The sequence below is a fragment of the Phaenicophaeus curvirostris genome, chromosome 28 (assembly GCF_032191515.1).
Source record: "Phaenicophaeus curvirostris isolate KB17595 chromosome 28, BPBGC_Pcur_1.0, whole genome shotgun sequence".
NCBI classification, from domain to species: domain Eukaryota; kingdom Metazoa; phylum Chordata; class Aves; order Cuculiformes; family Cuculidae; genus Phaenicophaeus; species Phaenicophaeus curvirostris.
In genome coordinates, this window is record NC_091419.1 from 917,536 (window position 1) to 933,553 (window position 16,018).

The 16,018-nt window shown below is 50.6% G+C and overlaps 1 protein-coding gene across 9 annotated transcripts in view; it reads right to left on the reverse strand.

Annotated features, from left to right (window-relative positions):
- The window catches only part of PIP5K1C (phosphatidylinositol-4-phosphate 5-kinase type 1 gamma), a 53,596-nt gene that overhangs the window by 34,149 nt on the left and 3,429 nt on the right, over nucleotides 1-16,018 (reverse strand). Inside the window, exon 1 of one of the 9 annotated variants that reach the window (XM_069877909.1) lies at nucleotides 1,000-1,108. The exons of the other annotated variants lie outside the window; for them this stretch is intronic. The gene's annotated coding sequence lies outside the window, so the exon portion shown is untranslated. Of the gene's footprint in view, nucleotides 1-999; nucleotides 1,109-16,018 lie in introns of those variants that run through there. 9 annotated transcript variants of the gene reach the window in all.

Genomic DNA, 16,018 nt, shown 5'->3' on the forward strand with positions numbered 1-16,018 from the left:
CAGCCCAGAGCTCAGGCCAGGCTCACCCCATCCCTAGGGGCAATCATGGCACAGGGGCTCCCCAGGACATGTCCATCACCATCAAGAGTCCAGCAGTTCCCTGCAGACAGACAGAACTGCTCGCACCACTGGGCAGGATTCAAATTGGACTCTCAGGAGCAGCCAGGGATAAGTAATCCTATTTAATCCCACCTCGGCTGCCCTGTGCTCCTCCCTGTCCTCAGCCCCCGCTTGCCACCCACGCCAGCTCCATGACTCGTTTGGCCATTTCAGACACAAAAGAACAACCTCCATGCTGGGGAGCGAAGACAGCATCTGCAAGCCATGATCTGCTATACTAACTCCACGTGCTGCACTTTTTCCCATGCCCTTTGTCTGGTTTATTTGAGCATAAACTCGTTAGGGAAAGGAACAGCATGCCTTGTGCAAATTAAGGAAGAGAGCTTAATGTACCAGCTAGGCAGGCCGAGGCCAGGGGCACCACTCGCTCCTTCCTTTCCACCCCAGCTGTTTCCATCCAGAGCTCTTCCCTTGGCCCCAGATGGACAGCTCAGGACATCCCCACCAGTCCCCCCTCCCAGGGTCCTGCCCCTGCCACTCTCCCCAGGTTCCTGCTTGAGGGTTTTGAAGCCCAGACCCAAGCAGCGCTTGCTACCAGCGCTCCATAGGGATGAGGCCATTCCAGCCTGGGGTCACACAGCCCAGCCAGAGCCACTCCAAACCTAGCTCAAGGAGGTCACCACTCCCTGCAAGGGGATGATTCTGCAGGAAAGGCATCTGCCAGCTTGGCTGATTTCTGTTGTTATGCAGAAACTCTTTCTGCCTCAGAAATAAACCCATTTATCCCAGCTCAGGAGGCAGGGCAGAAGCTGAAGGCGGGTAGTTAACGCCTTCCTCCCTCAGCTGCAGGTGCGGGACCGCATCCAGGGTGCAGTGCTCCTCGGAGCCATACTGCTGAGCCAGGACACACCATGCTAAAGCATTTCCCTGACAACTCACCAGAAAACCGCTTACAGCACAGATGCTCAATTACAGCAAGGAATGAGCAGGACAAGACCAGGGAAATGAAATTTCCAAAGAACTGATTTGTTTTCTTGTCTCAGATCAGCTGCATGGAGAAAAAGAAAGGACAATTTTAGAGCATCTTGCCTGAACCGTGTGACACAGCTGACAAAAACGCCAAACAAAAACCTCATCAAGAGTAGCACACAATAGCTGACACCCAGCAGCGGAAAAGGCTGCAGCCGCTCAGCTCCACATCCAGCCCTTGTTATGCAATCCAGCGGGATGTGCAGGCAAACATCTGCTAGATGGGGAAGGTGCAGCCTTATCTGAACACAGTGTCCCTGCTCCCGGCCACGCTGCTGGTCACAGGAGGATTGCGGAGTGGAACAACACACGCTCCCCGGCACGTCCAGAGTTGCTTCAGAAAGGAGAGACAGTCCCAAGGTCAGGGACCCTGGCGGTGGCATGAGGGATGCCGGCCTCTTCCTGGCCTCTGGCTTCTGTCTTTATTACAGCCTCCAAATCCAAACCTGTCTACCAGCATTCATAGCAAGATTGATTAGGATTAATTAGAGACAGCAAACATCACAGCAGGAAGCATCACCTCTCCAGGACAGAGCCAGCTCTCAGCACCTGTGACAGCGTCCAGGCCCAGTGGCTCTACACCACAACACCAGTTTAGAGGGAGGCCAGAAAAGGCTAAAGGACTTTGAAGTCACGTTCCTCACAATCATCCACAAGAGCCAGAGAAACATCCAGTTGCCCCTTGCCATTGCTCAGCGGTAGGACAAGTTGCCCAGCCCCTGTGGAGGGTCCCAACCCACCAATGTTGCTCTCCAGAGCATCTCGTGCCTGCTGGGAGAGCTGCAGTTCAGCAGCAAGAACAGAACCTCATGTTGCCTTTCCAGCTGCGCTGCAAAAACATCAGGAACCTGAAGGTAGCGCATGACCCCAGGCAGCCCTTGGAATTCTGTTTGTGTGTTCAGATGGAGTTCTCAGCTGTCATGAGGCCCCAGAGAGCAGTTTCCCGACCCCATATCAGAGAAGCGCAAGACAGCTTTGCGAAACCTTGGTCCAGAATTCACTTCCCTCCTTTGCTTTCCGATCACTGCCACTTCCCTGCCTGCAGGGTCCTGCCTAGGAGCAGGATTTGGTGCTTTTAGCTTGTGCAGTGTCCTACCTCTGTGCAGGGAAAGGATGCTCAGCTGCATCCTCCACCATGCCATTTTGTTAGAGTGAGGCCAGAGGTCATGCATATGATCCAAGGGATGTAGCACCTCCCATAAGGAGGACAGGCTGAGAGAGATGAGGTTGTTCAGCCTGGAGAAGAGAAGGCCCCAGGGAGACCTTCTAGTGACCTTCCAGTACTGAAAGGGTCCCCAGGAAAGCTGAGGAGGGGCTCTTGGTCAGGGAATGCAGGGATAGGATGAGGAAGAACGGTTTCAAGGTGAAACAGGGGAGATTGAGAAGTGATCTATGGAAGAAATGTTTTCCTGTGAGGGTGGAGAGGCCCTGGTTCAGGTTGGCCAGAGCAGTGGTGGCTGCCCCATCCCTGGAGGTTTCCAAGGTCAGGTTGGATGGGGCTTTGAGCAACCTGATCCAGTGGGAGGTGTCCCTGCCCATGGCTGGGGGAGTGGAACTGGATGGGCTTTGAGATCCCTTCCAGCCCAAACCATTCCACGATTCTATGATTCTCCAAGTGTTGGACATAAAGCGGGAGAAGCATGAGCTGACTACTCCGAGGTCACACATAGCTTGCCAGAGTTGTTATCCTGCCTCAAACCCGCAGGATTTGCCATGAACCATGGCTCAGTGGTTTAATTGTGCCAGGCACAATGCCAGACCTCAGCGTTGCCCTGGCAGGTCTGGATTGGTGCTGCTGGAGATTCTTCTCAACTACCCAACCTTCCTGAGCTCCCTTTGCAACTTGCCATCTCCACGAGGATACCTGCAAGGCTGGTACCAAGCTTGTACAAGGTATTAGTGGCTGGAAAAGGGAAAACTTCACTGTGACCAATCCCAAAACTTCTCTAGCTGATAAAGAGCCCAGGATATTGTTCCTGAGATGGCAAAACCCATTTAACTCAAGAGCAGGAGGATGCCTTCATACCTCAGGCTGGTTCCCTTTACAGTTCTGCTTCTCTGGGTACGGCACCAAAGGATCCCAGCCTGTCCAGGACTGCAGTGGCAAGTCAAAGACAGCATTCCAGCTGCTGGTAGGAGAAGCACAGATACAGAGAGCAGCAGAGTGCAAGCTATGTGAGACAGTGACAAACTACTCCCTTATTTTATACGTCAGCCCTCTCTCAAAGAGGGTTCTACAGCTGAACAAAGTCAGCACCTCTGATCCAGGAGGGATGGGTCAGGATGTTTATCGGTTCCACCATTTAAAAGTGTCTCCCTAAAGAAGTTACAAGAAAGGGCTCACTGCCCTTGCTTATTTACCGTCAAGAATGAGTCTCAGACTAAACCACATTAAAATAGAAGAATACTACTCAAAAAAGATATCCGCTTCCCCAAATGCTCCAGTTCCTGACCTCCTAAAAGGTGTGCTGAAGTCCAGTTATTGCAGTCACAGCAGGTGAAGGAATCTGCATAACTGCCTCCCACATTCCAGGATATATAGCAAGCCCAGCTTTAAAGCCATGGGAGCTCAACATTCCAAACTACAGCAAACTCCAAAGGGAAAACAGTTGTTGTATCTGCATCCCCCCACAAGCCATCCCGAAGATGCACCTGGATTTTTAACGAATGGGGTATTTCCTGATTTACTCCGTAGCCAAAGCCGCTCGGCTAAATCCTCTAAGATTTAATTCCACTCCTGCTAATGTCGCTTGACAGAGATTTTCTGGGCGTGCTCAAACAGTGAAGACTTGAAAGGGGATTTCAGACCCGGGTCGCGTACAACATGCGTCACTGGGTATAAAGTCCTTTTGCTAGGCTGCTCCTACAAGCTTCGGTGAATTTTCCTCCATGGAACCCTTCCAGGTGCTGTGGATGCTGCTGACAGCACTGCACTACACACACATACATACACATCGCAATGCTGAGGACAAGGCCTGGGAGGAGAGAAGGTGGGGGACAGGTGTAACTTCTGTTCCAAAAACACACGTCAAGGCAAAAGCATCAGGGTGAACTTCTGGATCTGTTTTCCAAGTTTAGGTTTGTGACGCAGCCCCCCAAAGAGCAGGGCCTCAATGCAGTTCAGAGGGGGCAATAAGGCTGAGCAAGTCCCCTAGAAACATGCAGTTAAAGGCAACGTGACAGGAAAAGCCAACCAGCGACACGTCTCTGTTTGAGAGATTGACTTCTAAATACACCTAAGCTCCTGATGTCATAACCACCAGAAATTCAAGCTCTTATGCTGCACACGTGTCTCAGAGCTCATTGCACAAAAAGCTATTGGAGATTTCTTGGCCCCATTCAGAATTCACTGCCTCAACTCACATGTGGCAGCAGGCCAGATCTGGCTGGTGTTTTGCTGCATCCCACCAGCACATCCTCTGCTCTTGCCGCAGCACCCTGCCACCTGCATCCTCTTCCCGCACAGGCAACATGGACTTTCCACTACCCGTCTGAACCCTACAGCATGTGCAGCAAGGGCAAGCCAGCTCTTTAGAAGCAAACTCTCCCTCATCCATCCCAGCTACTGCAGATCCTTTCCTCCAGGTGGATCCCACCCCTTCCTGGACATGCCAACAGTTCCCCTCAGCCCCAAAGACGAGGGGGTTGGTTCCCAGGAAGGGTTCCAAGCCCCCAGTCCTCTCCTTGATCATGGCTCGGAGAAGACGTCCCCTAGAGCAGCCTTACACAGGCCACATATCAGTGTCATGAAGATGAAGAAGGACCTCCAGAGCTGCTGCAAGGCGGGAGGGGTGGAAGGTTACGACTACATTTAAATTATTGCTCACCACCACCTTCTTTCCCACTAGCTTAGTTGAAGCCTCTACTGCTTTCTCTGACTAGAACGTTTCAGTCGGGTGCTCCTGCTCTGCTCTAAGAAAGGCACCTGAACAGATGGAACAAAACAAGCTATGGCAGAACAAGCTCAAAAGATGAAGCATGCTGCCAAAACCCGTAACTCAAAGTTTCAGCGAGTAGCCTCTTCCTTCCCTGGGATCCTGGCGTCAGTGTGGAAGTAGTGACTCGACTACCAGCTAAAATTAAGCTACCTAAAAAATAACTAAATTGTTAAAAACATTTCTAGAGCTCTTTGTAGGAAATACAGAAAGGTGAGACTGGCAGAGCTGTTGGGAAGAGAGAACCTGGTGTTTGTGCTGGGCTACGCAGATGTTTCAGCTGCATTACACAGTTGAGAGCAGAATCATAGAATGCTTTGGGTGCTGAGGGACCTTTACAGGTCATCTGGTCCAACACTCTTGCAGGAGCAGGGACATCTTTACCCAGATCTGGTTGCTCAGAGCCCCATCCAACCTGACCTTGAACACCTCCAGGGATGGGGCTTCCACCACTTCCCTGGGCAACCTAAGCCAGTCTCACCACCCTCAGGATAAAAAAAATTTTTCCTTATATCCAGTTTAAATCCACCCTCCCTCAGTTTAAAACCATTCCTCCTTGTCCTTTCACAACATGCCTTGCTAAAATGTCTGTCCTCAGCTTTCCTGGAGCCCCTTTCAGTACTAGAAGCTGCTCTAAAGTCTCCTCGGAGCTTTCTCTTCTCCCGGCTGAACAGCTGTCTCAGCCTGTTCCCATATAGGAGGTGCCCCAGCCCTCAGATCATCTCTGTGGCCTCCTCTGGACTCACTCCAATAGTGGACTCACTCCAATAGATCCATGTCCCTCCAGAACTGGACGCAGGTGGACTCTCCCCAGAGCAGAGCAGAGGGGCCGGCTGTGCAAGGATGGACAGTCCCCTCCAATCCAGGCAAACGGACACGCTCCTTATGGCACTGATGTGCCACTTGCTCAAAAGCGAGGTCAGTAAAGCAGCTTCTCCAGTCCAGGCTGCAGGATTCTCACTTGGAGGCTGAGCCAGGCATTTATTTCTGCTATTTCTCCAGGTGCAGCTATGGCCATTGATTTACACACTTGGGAACAAGCTCTGCTCCAGACTCTGTAGAGGTATGTGTTCCAACTAAAGATGCAAAAGAACAAAGAGCAAAATCCAAAAGAGCTCGTGGGCTCTACAGGCCACACTGTGGCACTGGCTACCCACAGCCCAGGCGTTGAGCACCCTGTGGATTGCTGGTACTATTTTCCCTGAGGCTGCCACACACATTCATGCCCACACGTTCATGCCCAGTTCAGCCTCGAGCTCCTCCACAAGCAGCACCACTCTCTGGGATTCCAAGGAACAGAGACCAGTCACTGCTGAGCTGTGCAGCTCTTACCCTTTGTATCCTGCTCTTGCATGGGACATCAGGTGGTCAAGGTCTTTCTGAAGGGATTCTGCGGTGTCTAGGCTGTGTCTGACAGCAGACTGTTAATAGGTGAAGGGAAGCAAGTTGGGTCACCTCTTTTCCCAGCTTTCCAGAGCCCCCCAGCTCCTGGGCAGCAGGGTTTGGAGCAGCCTCACTTCAGTGAGAGACATTCATGAAGCACAGAAAGCTACAGCCGAAGAACATTTTGGAATGACACAGCATCATCTCACAGGGTCTCTCTGTTTGCCAAGACTTTAATTTAAAAGAAAGTAAAGAATCATAGAATCGTTCAAATTGGAAAAGACCCCTGAGATCATCCAGTCCAACTGTCAGCCTAACCCCACTGTGCCTACTGAATCATGTTTTGAGGTGCCATGGCCAAATGGGTTTTGAACCCCTCCAGGGTTGGAGATTCCACCTGGGCAGCCTCTGCCAGTGCTTCATCATTCCATCAGTAAAGAATTTTTTCCTAATATCCAGTCTGGGCCTGCCCTAGCACAACTTGAGGCCATTTCCTCTTGTCCCATCACTTGTGACTTGGGGAAAGAGACCTACACCCACCTCACCAAAATTTCCTTTCAGGCAGTTGTAGACAGTGATGAGGTCTCCCCTCAGCCTCTTTTTCTACAGCCTAAACAACCCCAGTTCCTCTCAGCCACCTCTCACAATCCTCATTGTCCCTCCCCTTCCACAGCTCTGTTCCCCTTTCTCTGGACTCGCTCCAGCCCCTCAATGGCCTTCTTGTAGTGAGGGGCCCAAAACTGAATCCAGGATTTGAGGTATGGCCTCATCAATGCTGAGTACAGGGGAGGGAGGACTTCTCTGCTCCTGATAGCCACACCATGGCAGATCAAAGCCAGGATGCTGTCTCATGTTCAGCCACTATCAACCAGCATCCCCAGGTCCTTTCCCACTGGGCAGCTTTCCAGCCGCTCTTCCCCAAGCTTGGAGCATTGCATAGGGTTGTGACCTAAGCGCAGGAACCAGCACTTGGCCTTGTTGAACCTCACACCATTAGTCGCAGCCCGTGGACCCAGCCTGTCCATGTCCCTCTGCAGAGCCTTCCTCCCCTTGAGCAGATCCACACTCCCACCCAGTTTGGTGTAATCTGCAAACTGACTGAGGGAGCATTTGACCTTGATGAAGATGTTATGAGGCTCTCTGCAAGGCAGCAGCAGCACAGGTTGCAATGACACACAGGACCTACACAAGGTCAGTCTGTGCAGAAGCCACGGCAGCAACGAGCAGTTTCAGGATGTTCGCTCCTTCAGTTTCTCATTTTCTTTAGTAAGCGTTTTCTGGCATTACCAGTCCAGAAGCCTCTTTCTCAAGAGCGTCCTAGATAGTTAATCCACTAGTGACTCCTTCTTAATAGAGAAACGAAAACAAACAATCAGCCCTCTGAGACTCAGGTGAAGAAAGACTCTGTCATCAGTTCTGTCCCATCAACATTTAAGCCTGAAGAAATGCTGGGTTGGGAGGAAGTGTCCTGGAATTAAAACCACCCCACTCTGCACATCAAAAGCTACAAAACACAGCACAAGGTGCGTTCCCTGGAAACCACAATTATCCTGTAAGTTAGCGTTAGTGAAGCAAAGGCGATTGTGAGCCAGACAGATTCCAGCTCTGATCACTGAACAGTCCTCACCAACACCAAAATGATCCCACAACATGTGCTGCTGAAACCCATAAACAATCCCTGCTTGGCAGGCCAAACTGAACAGCTCAGCCTCACTTTCGGATTCCTCCTCGGCAAGCGCTCGCCCCGTGATTGCAGAGTGCAGTGTTTCACCCTGACAGGTACAGCTTCAAGATGGGATAAATTTCTGCTGTCTTGGTTCCAGCTTTGAGGCTAGGGACTGTTTTGCATCTCCATAGTTTGTGTTCCTGCCAGCAAATTCAGCGTTGGTTTGTGCGCTGCCCCCACCACAACGCACTCAGACAGATGGCAGAGCAGCACTGAACACGTACAGAAAGGAAGACTGGCATTTGAAAGACAACACTCATTTAAAAGTGACATTTAGAGAGAAGACAACAGGCTTCAGGTACTACATCTGCCCTCTCGGCAGTGCATGGGACTGCTGATTCATCACCCCTTCTTTGGCATGGGGATGCACGTGCTGCGGAACCAGTGGCATGGACACAAACTGGGAAATCAAGAAATCAGAGAGAAACAAGTTCCCATCAGCATCTAAATGTAGCGCCCGCCTGCCTGAAGGGCCATCAGGCACACATTCAGGGAAAAGCACTCAGCCAGACAATGATTTTAGCCAGCTGCCTCCCTTGAAAAACGCAGTCATGGACAACTTTGCCTTGAAAAATCCACAAAATTTGTTTCATCAGATGCACAGAGAGACTACAGAATAGAAACTGCTGCAGCATCTTTGAAATCAGATGCTGCATCCTGCCCACACCAGAAACTTTGGGAAGATTCTGCCTGCGTTACTGCCCAGGTCACAGAACGCACCAAACACGACAAGTGAGCATTAAGACACCGGCAGATTCTGCCTGTCTTATAGAGCAGTCAGCAAAGACCCCATACTGCTGCACTGCGTTTGAGTCTTCCCTCTCCACATGGGAACCAGCACGATAGCCACCACCAGTGTCATGAAGCCTTCCAGCATGGAAAGGGGCTCCAGGAAAGCTGGGGAGGGGCTCTTCATCAGGCAGTGCAGGGATAGGACAAGGTGGAATAGTTTTCAGCTGAAAGTGGGGAGATTGAGGTGAGATCTTAGGAAGAAACGTTGTCCCAGCGAGGGTGGGGAAGTCCTGGCCCAGGTTGCCCAGGGAAGTGGTGGCTTCCCCATCCCTGGAGGTGTTCAAGACCACGTTTGATGGGGCTCGGAGCAACCAGATCCAGTGGGAGCTCTCCCTGCCCAGGGCAGGGTGTGAAGCTGGATGGGCTTTGAGGTCCCTTCCAACACAAACCAATCCATGGTTCTATGAAAGCCAGCACGAACTTTGGTTCTACTGCCATGCTTAGATGAGAGGCAGGCATCCTGCAGAAAGAAACCAGGCTGCCCATCTGGTAGCAATGGGAAACTCCAGTGAATCACCTTCATTTTCCTTTATAAAATGGAAACTTGTGCTTCTAGACCTTAAGCCAAGCCTGGAGGTTTTTCTTCAATCCCCCAAATTTTCAGGATCTTGAGTAAAATCCACATATATCAGCAAGGACACTTGGCTGGTGGCCAGAAGCTGATCCACCTTGGACAAAGTGGTGACAAATCTGAGCTGAAGGTGCAGAAACCCAGCCATGTCCCATCCCAGCAGCTGTTGGTGCGTCCATCACTGATGTGCAGGTTGGAAGGATCAGCCGTTTTGTGGCACAGCAGCCGTGGGCTTCCAGGAGCTTTGGGAATCCATCTTGAGCTTTGGGAAGAGTTCACAAAATCTCTCAAAATTTGCCAATTACATAAAAATATTTCTCCAGTGCTCCAAACTCCCTGTGAGCTGTATTGCTGTGCCAACCAACATCGCTCCCAACGCTCTGGTTGCTCAGATTTGTGCAAAGAGACCATCATGACACGAATGAGAAATGAAAATCCATATGCAGCCCTTCTGAACCGAACTCTGATCACTGGAGGTGAAAGGACTCCCATCAGAAAGGTTTTTATGCAGGTAGCCACACAATAACTGAAGCAGCACTGCAACTGCACTGCTGACGATTCCAATGGGAGAAAACTCAAGCAAACACCCAAGAGCTCAGGAGGCTGCTGTTAACTCACCCGTTGAATAGAATCAGTTCCACCCACAAATCAGGAATTCCGCCCTAAAAAATAACTTGGAACACCTTACAGCCATTCATTTCATGCGCAGAAACAACACTGCTCTGCTCGACTGCTGGATAGAGAGAGTTGGGGTTTTTTGTTCTGGTAGATAATAAACCAGTGGAAAAGCCTGCAGAGACTCCCAAATGCTCCAGAGGCAGAGAAGCAGCAAAACGAAGGCTGGCCCACCTCACTGTCACCCTCCAGCACACATGGCTGGGACTCTCCCACCCTGCAGGAAGGGGAGGAGGGAGAGCAGATTAAGATGACCTACATTACTCCTGCTTTAAAAAAGGTAGCATCGCTTTCCTTTTACCCACCTCACTCCTCCCCATCCTTATCACAGAATCATAGAATCAGAGAATGGTTTGGGTTGGAAGGGACCTCAAAGCCCATCCAGCTCCACCTCCTGCCAAGGGCAGGGACACCTCCCATTGGATCCGGTTCCTCAAAGCCCCATCCAACCTGGCCTTAAACATCTCCAGGGATGGGGCAGCCACCACTTCTCTGGGCAACCTGGGCCAGGGCCTCTTCACCCTCCTCATGAAGAATTTCTTCCTAATGTCTAATCTAAATCTTCCCCTTTCCAATTTAAAGTCATACCCCCTCATCCTATAACTCCATGCCCTTGTACAAAATCCCTCCCCAGTTTTCCTGTAGCCCCTTCAGGTACACTATAAGGCCTTTCCTGCCCCACATGGGGCTGAGCAAGACACCATCCACACCACTGGCACACACAGGTGGAGAGCATCCAGACTTACCAGAGAGGCAGGAAGAAAGTTCGTGCATCAAACTCAACCTCACAGTTTTGTATTTGACTTTGCAAATGATGCTCTTTCAATAGAGATCATGGGAAGTTTTCACGTCAGTCCCCAGCACCATCAGGCTGTGCTTCCCTGGTCTCAGTGGCCATCTCAGCCACTGGAGATCTGGACCTTAACTCGCTTGGGGTGATAGAGTAGGAAGCAGCAACAGAGAACGGCAAACTCCAATGGGAATAAAAGAAAAGTACAACCAGTAGTTTAAACAACATTTTGCCAGGCCACAAATATAAGGACAAAATAACCTTGACTAATTCTACTCTTGCAGAATTGTAACATGGCCACCAGCACAGTCTGAGATGTTGGAGACACCCACTTTGAAGGGCAGCATCGTGATGTGTCCTATGTTAGGGACTTTCAACTCCAGCCCTGCCAAATGACTGTGTGAGCTCAGCCACCTGACCTCAAAAGCTGCAGATCACTTTGTCTCCTATGGAAAAAAACATGGAACAGATGAGGAATTACTCTGGATTACTGAGTTCAGTAAAATAGCAGGGACCTGCCTGGCTCCCAGCCCAGTGCTCCCCTTCCTCTGCCTTTCCTCCAGGAGCTCAGTGCCAGCTGAGGTCAAAGTGCTCCGAGATCTTCTGGAGAAGAAATCAGGAGGTCTCTACCGTGATACAGGAGCAGGGAGAATCTGAATGTGAAGAGCCAGTAGCTTGACAGAGCTTCATCAAAGCATCACCAAGTTTAAATGTGGAGTTATTAACTACTCTAGCTACACAGCTCCCCAGAGCAGAGAGAACTAACTCTGCAGGAGCCGACAAACCCCATGTGAGAGCATTGCCCAGCAACAGCCACCGCAGGCACCAGTGCGACCACTGCAAACCCAGAGCGCAGAGCAGTGAAGTCTTAACAGCAACAGTTGAAGCGCAAGGTGGAAGCTGCATTGAACACCATTCCCTGGCTGGAAGAGATTTGATGTCATGCAGTAAAACCAACAACAGTGTTTGAGCTACTTGGAGTTTGGCTGGTACCAAGCTCCCCACCAGCCCACGTCAGTGACGGCATCGTCCCAGCAGTGCTGCTATGGTTTAATGACTGCAAACAAGGCAAAGCTGCCCTTGTTTTATAATCCGCTAATTCCTCCCAGTTCAGGAGATAGAGCAGTTTCACACAGAACAAAGACGCGAGCCTGTTGCACGCAGTGTTCCCATGCTCAGCTAAGCTCCAGGCCTTTGCAGAAGTGGGAGCAGATCGGCTGGTCAGTCTTGTGACAAAACCTGGCTGTGACCCCGATTCTTCTGCTGGATCCACAAGCACCTTGAGCAGAAGAAGCCAGTACAGGCATGCTACCAGAGTGGAGACCCTTCTTTTCTAAACACAATGGACAATCCTGCAGTGGTATAGATGCCAGAGAAGCAAAGTGCTGGTCTCCAACTTCTCTCTTCTCCCAGGAAGCCTTTCCCACCCTCTCCAATACCAATCTCTGCAAATAGAACATGCAGATTCTTCTAAATACAGAGGCTATGAGCACTGTGCCCCTCAACGAGTCTGCAAAGTGTTTTATGCTCCTTGTGCTGAATGCAAACCGTACCCACAGTGACCAGACATTGTGAGGCTCATTTTCTGCAATTCTAGATCTAATGTGCAAAGCCGTGCAATTATGCAGAGGGACTGCCCTTCCAACCATCATTGCCAGAGGTGCTACTATACAGAACACACAAGCTCCACGCTACAAAATAATGCTGCTGTTCTTCAAATATCAAGTATTCCAGCCTGTTTCTCTGTTACAGTAAATATTTAAGAGAACCTTTCAAATTACACACTGTCAAGTTGTACGTATTTCATAGAATCATAGAATGTTTTGGGTCAGAAGGGACCTTAAAGCCCAATCAGTTCCAACCCTTCAAGCAGCCCCACAAGAGCCAGTGATAATATGGGAATGCTGGTGATTTTCCTCCTTTGGGTAGCTCCTAGAAACACTCTGTCCCTAAACAACCTGGCACCTGTTTGTTTTCCAGTGTTGCTGGTAGCAGAGTTAACCTTAGGACTTGCTGGGAAATGCTTTCTGTAATTAAAAAAGCTAGAAGTGATCAGAGCAGCTTTTCTGACACTTTGTCTCTTCTCACCCACATACTTAAGCAGAAGATGCTGTCAACCCCTAATTAAGTGTCGTCTTCTCCCATCACGTGTTCTTGTGGCTTCCCCAGATTAAGTGTGGGTTTCTGCACTGGCTTGTGGTGAATAACCCGGCTGAGTCACAGTCCAGCCTGCAGTGGAGAGGAAACTGGGAGTCTTCGATGTGTTTGGTTGCCCCGGCGCTCACGGTATGTCTGATGCCACTGGTCACTGCTAACCATGACTTGTTTCATCGTCAGTAGCTCTGGGCAGAGGCTGCGAGTCTCTCACCCTATGAGTTGGCCCCTCTGCTTCTTTTCCAGCTTTCTTTGAATACAGCAAAACAACCATGCTTCCCTAATTCTGTTTAAAAAGTATGAACTGCCTCCTGGGCGGCATCAGGAGAAGAGAAGTGGGACCAGCAGGGAAGTGGATTCTCCAGGTGGGGTCTCACCAGAGCAGAGGAGAGGGCCAGAATCCCCTCCCTTGACCTGCTGGCCCCACTGCTTTGGATGTATCCATGCGGTGGAGCAGCTGGGCAGTGCTGCGCAAGCAGGCGCACAGCACACGTTTTCCTTACAGTATCCTCCTCACTGGAGGAAAACACAAGTGCTTGCACTTGTCTGTTGGGCGAACATGGAGTGGTGCAGCACCCGTAGGCAGCAAATGCAGAGATGGTGCTCATGCCAGAAATTCTGCATTTGCCAAAGACTTACAGAAAATGTCAGTGCTTTGCTAATTTGAATTCCTGCTCCAGGCACTGACAGGATCAGGAATGGCGAAACATGGCACAGAGGTCCTGCCCTGATAGTGGCCACCCCGTGGGGACTCACACCACACAAATACATAACTCTTCAAAATCAGCTCCAGCCCAGCCCCACGGATGCGGTCACAGGCACCCAGTCTGATGTGACTGGGAAATTCTGTTCCTAGGCACAAGGCGACCCAGCTTGCAGGCCTGGAAGGCAACAGCTTGGGAGACAGCTGAAGGTTCACAACACTGTCAGCCAGATTATTAAACAAACTAAATTTAAAGGGCACTATCAGAAATTTTGGTCAGAGGCCTGGAAAGACAGAATGGGAAACAAAAAAAGTCACCTAGACCTAGTTGCACTGCTATTTCTGAGTTCACACGTGCAGTCACCCCTCTCCCTGCACATGCATCTTCAAGAAAAGAGGTGTCAAGTCCTCTGCTTTCAGCTTCCCGGGGTCTCAAGAGCATGGCTCAAAGCCGGCAGCCTGTCCCGATACTGGCTGCTCCCAATGGCTCGCCCAGCACCGCAGGCTCCAGGGCAGATCAGGGTGGGCACAGCCATGGGATCAGACCAGCTGGGAGGCCAGGACCCACCTTGGCTCCTGCTTTCCTACAGCCAGGCTCTGAGAGGGAACATCTGCGGCTCTGTCCCAGTGCTGCTGTGGGAGCGGAGCACGTGACTGAAGGTCACTGCCACCCAAACACAGCCAGACCCCAGCATGAGAGCCAGCAAAAACTTCCCACCCCAGCTCCACTTCTGACATTCCCCAACATGGTAACGTGCAACGTTTTCCAACTTGTGAGTCGCAAGTTAATTTACCCACATAACGCCTGCAGTTCCCAAATGCACAGATGGGAAGAGATCTTGTGCTGAGCACATGGGCGCTGCATCCGTGTCAGGAACGAGGCACCTGGCAGGCCTCTACAGATTAATCCTACTGTAAGGAATGCACTTGGCAGACTGAAAAGATACACAGAAATAATTAAACATGGCAAAGCTCTAAGCAGCACACCACAAGAAGGGCTCCCCAAGCCTCTGTCAGCGTTCTGTACCACTGTGACAGACATGACGGGCTGCGAGTGAAAGATGTGTCCATGAAGCACTGGAATTCCTGCTGCTGCTTTTCAGGCTGCTGCCACCTTATATGGGAAAACAATATTTAATAACATTGTGTATCTGTGACAGACCATAATGGTCACATAAGCAAATCACTTTAATAATCGTTCCCGAATTATCACTGCTCAGATTGACTTCACTCAGGCTGTTCCCTGAGGACTGTTTCTGGAGAGCCCAAGTGGGACTCAGCTGCAGCAGCTCTGCCAGCCGCAGATCCAGCAGTGGCGTAACAAGCTGCTACATACAGGTCACAGCCAAATGCTAGTTAATGAAAATTAGCTTAATCATTCTTCGCCCTGGGTTCTGGGGGCTTCGTTCTCCAGCCTGGCCTGACACCGATGCAGGGGACTCAGCACCCTTTGGGTAGCGCCCAGGGTTCCCTGCCCTCCGCAGCTCGCAGGCCCCGCAATTCTAGCTTCTCAATTTGTTTCCAGCCGTTTCACATCTTAAGGAGCAATTAATTTGCCGGAGCAGCCTGAATTCTATTTTCATTGCCTTCTGCCTTCCCCGCAGCTAAGCTGTGACGTATTGACTGTGAAGGAACCGCAGGGCCCAAAAGTTCAAGGCGCGGGTTGTTTTGGTCCTGTTTTGCCCAGCTGACTCCCTCTGCCATCATCCTCGCTAGCACCTTTTCACGGGAAAGGGACATGTGACATCCAACTGAGCTGTGAACCATCATCATGCTGGGGATGATGTTTACATTTGATTTTTCCTCAAGCTGATAAGCTCTCTCCATTTTCCCTCTCCATCACGTTGGTATGGATTGAACTGCTCGTGCCCCACGGGCTGGAATTCTTCCCTTATCTCTAATCTGCTCACTGAAAAAAAGTGCTTCCAGCAACCCTTCAAAAGTCACTTCAAAGTTATCACTGCAAAGAGGGAAGAACTGTGATACCTTGTCTGCGACAACCAACGCTTTCCCAGTGCTGTTTGTGGACAGCCTGCAAGGTGCTGCAGCATGCAGCACACTCAGCTCTGCTGCCCGTGGCCGGGACCACCACTGGGCTGTTTCCAGCTCCAGGTACATGGAGACAAGTGTTGAACAACAGCATAAGTACTTGTGAAATCATTTCAGCTCCCAAACGCAGAGGAGTTCAACCCTGGAAAAC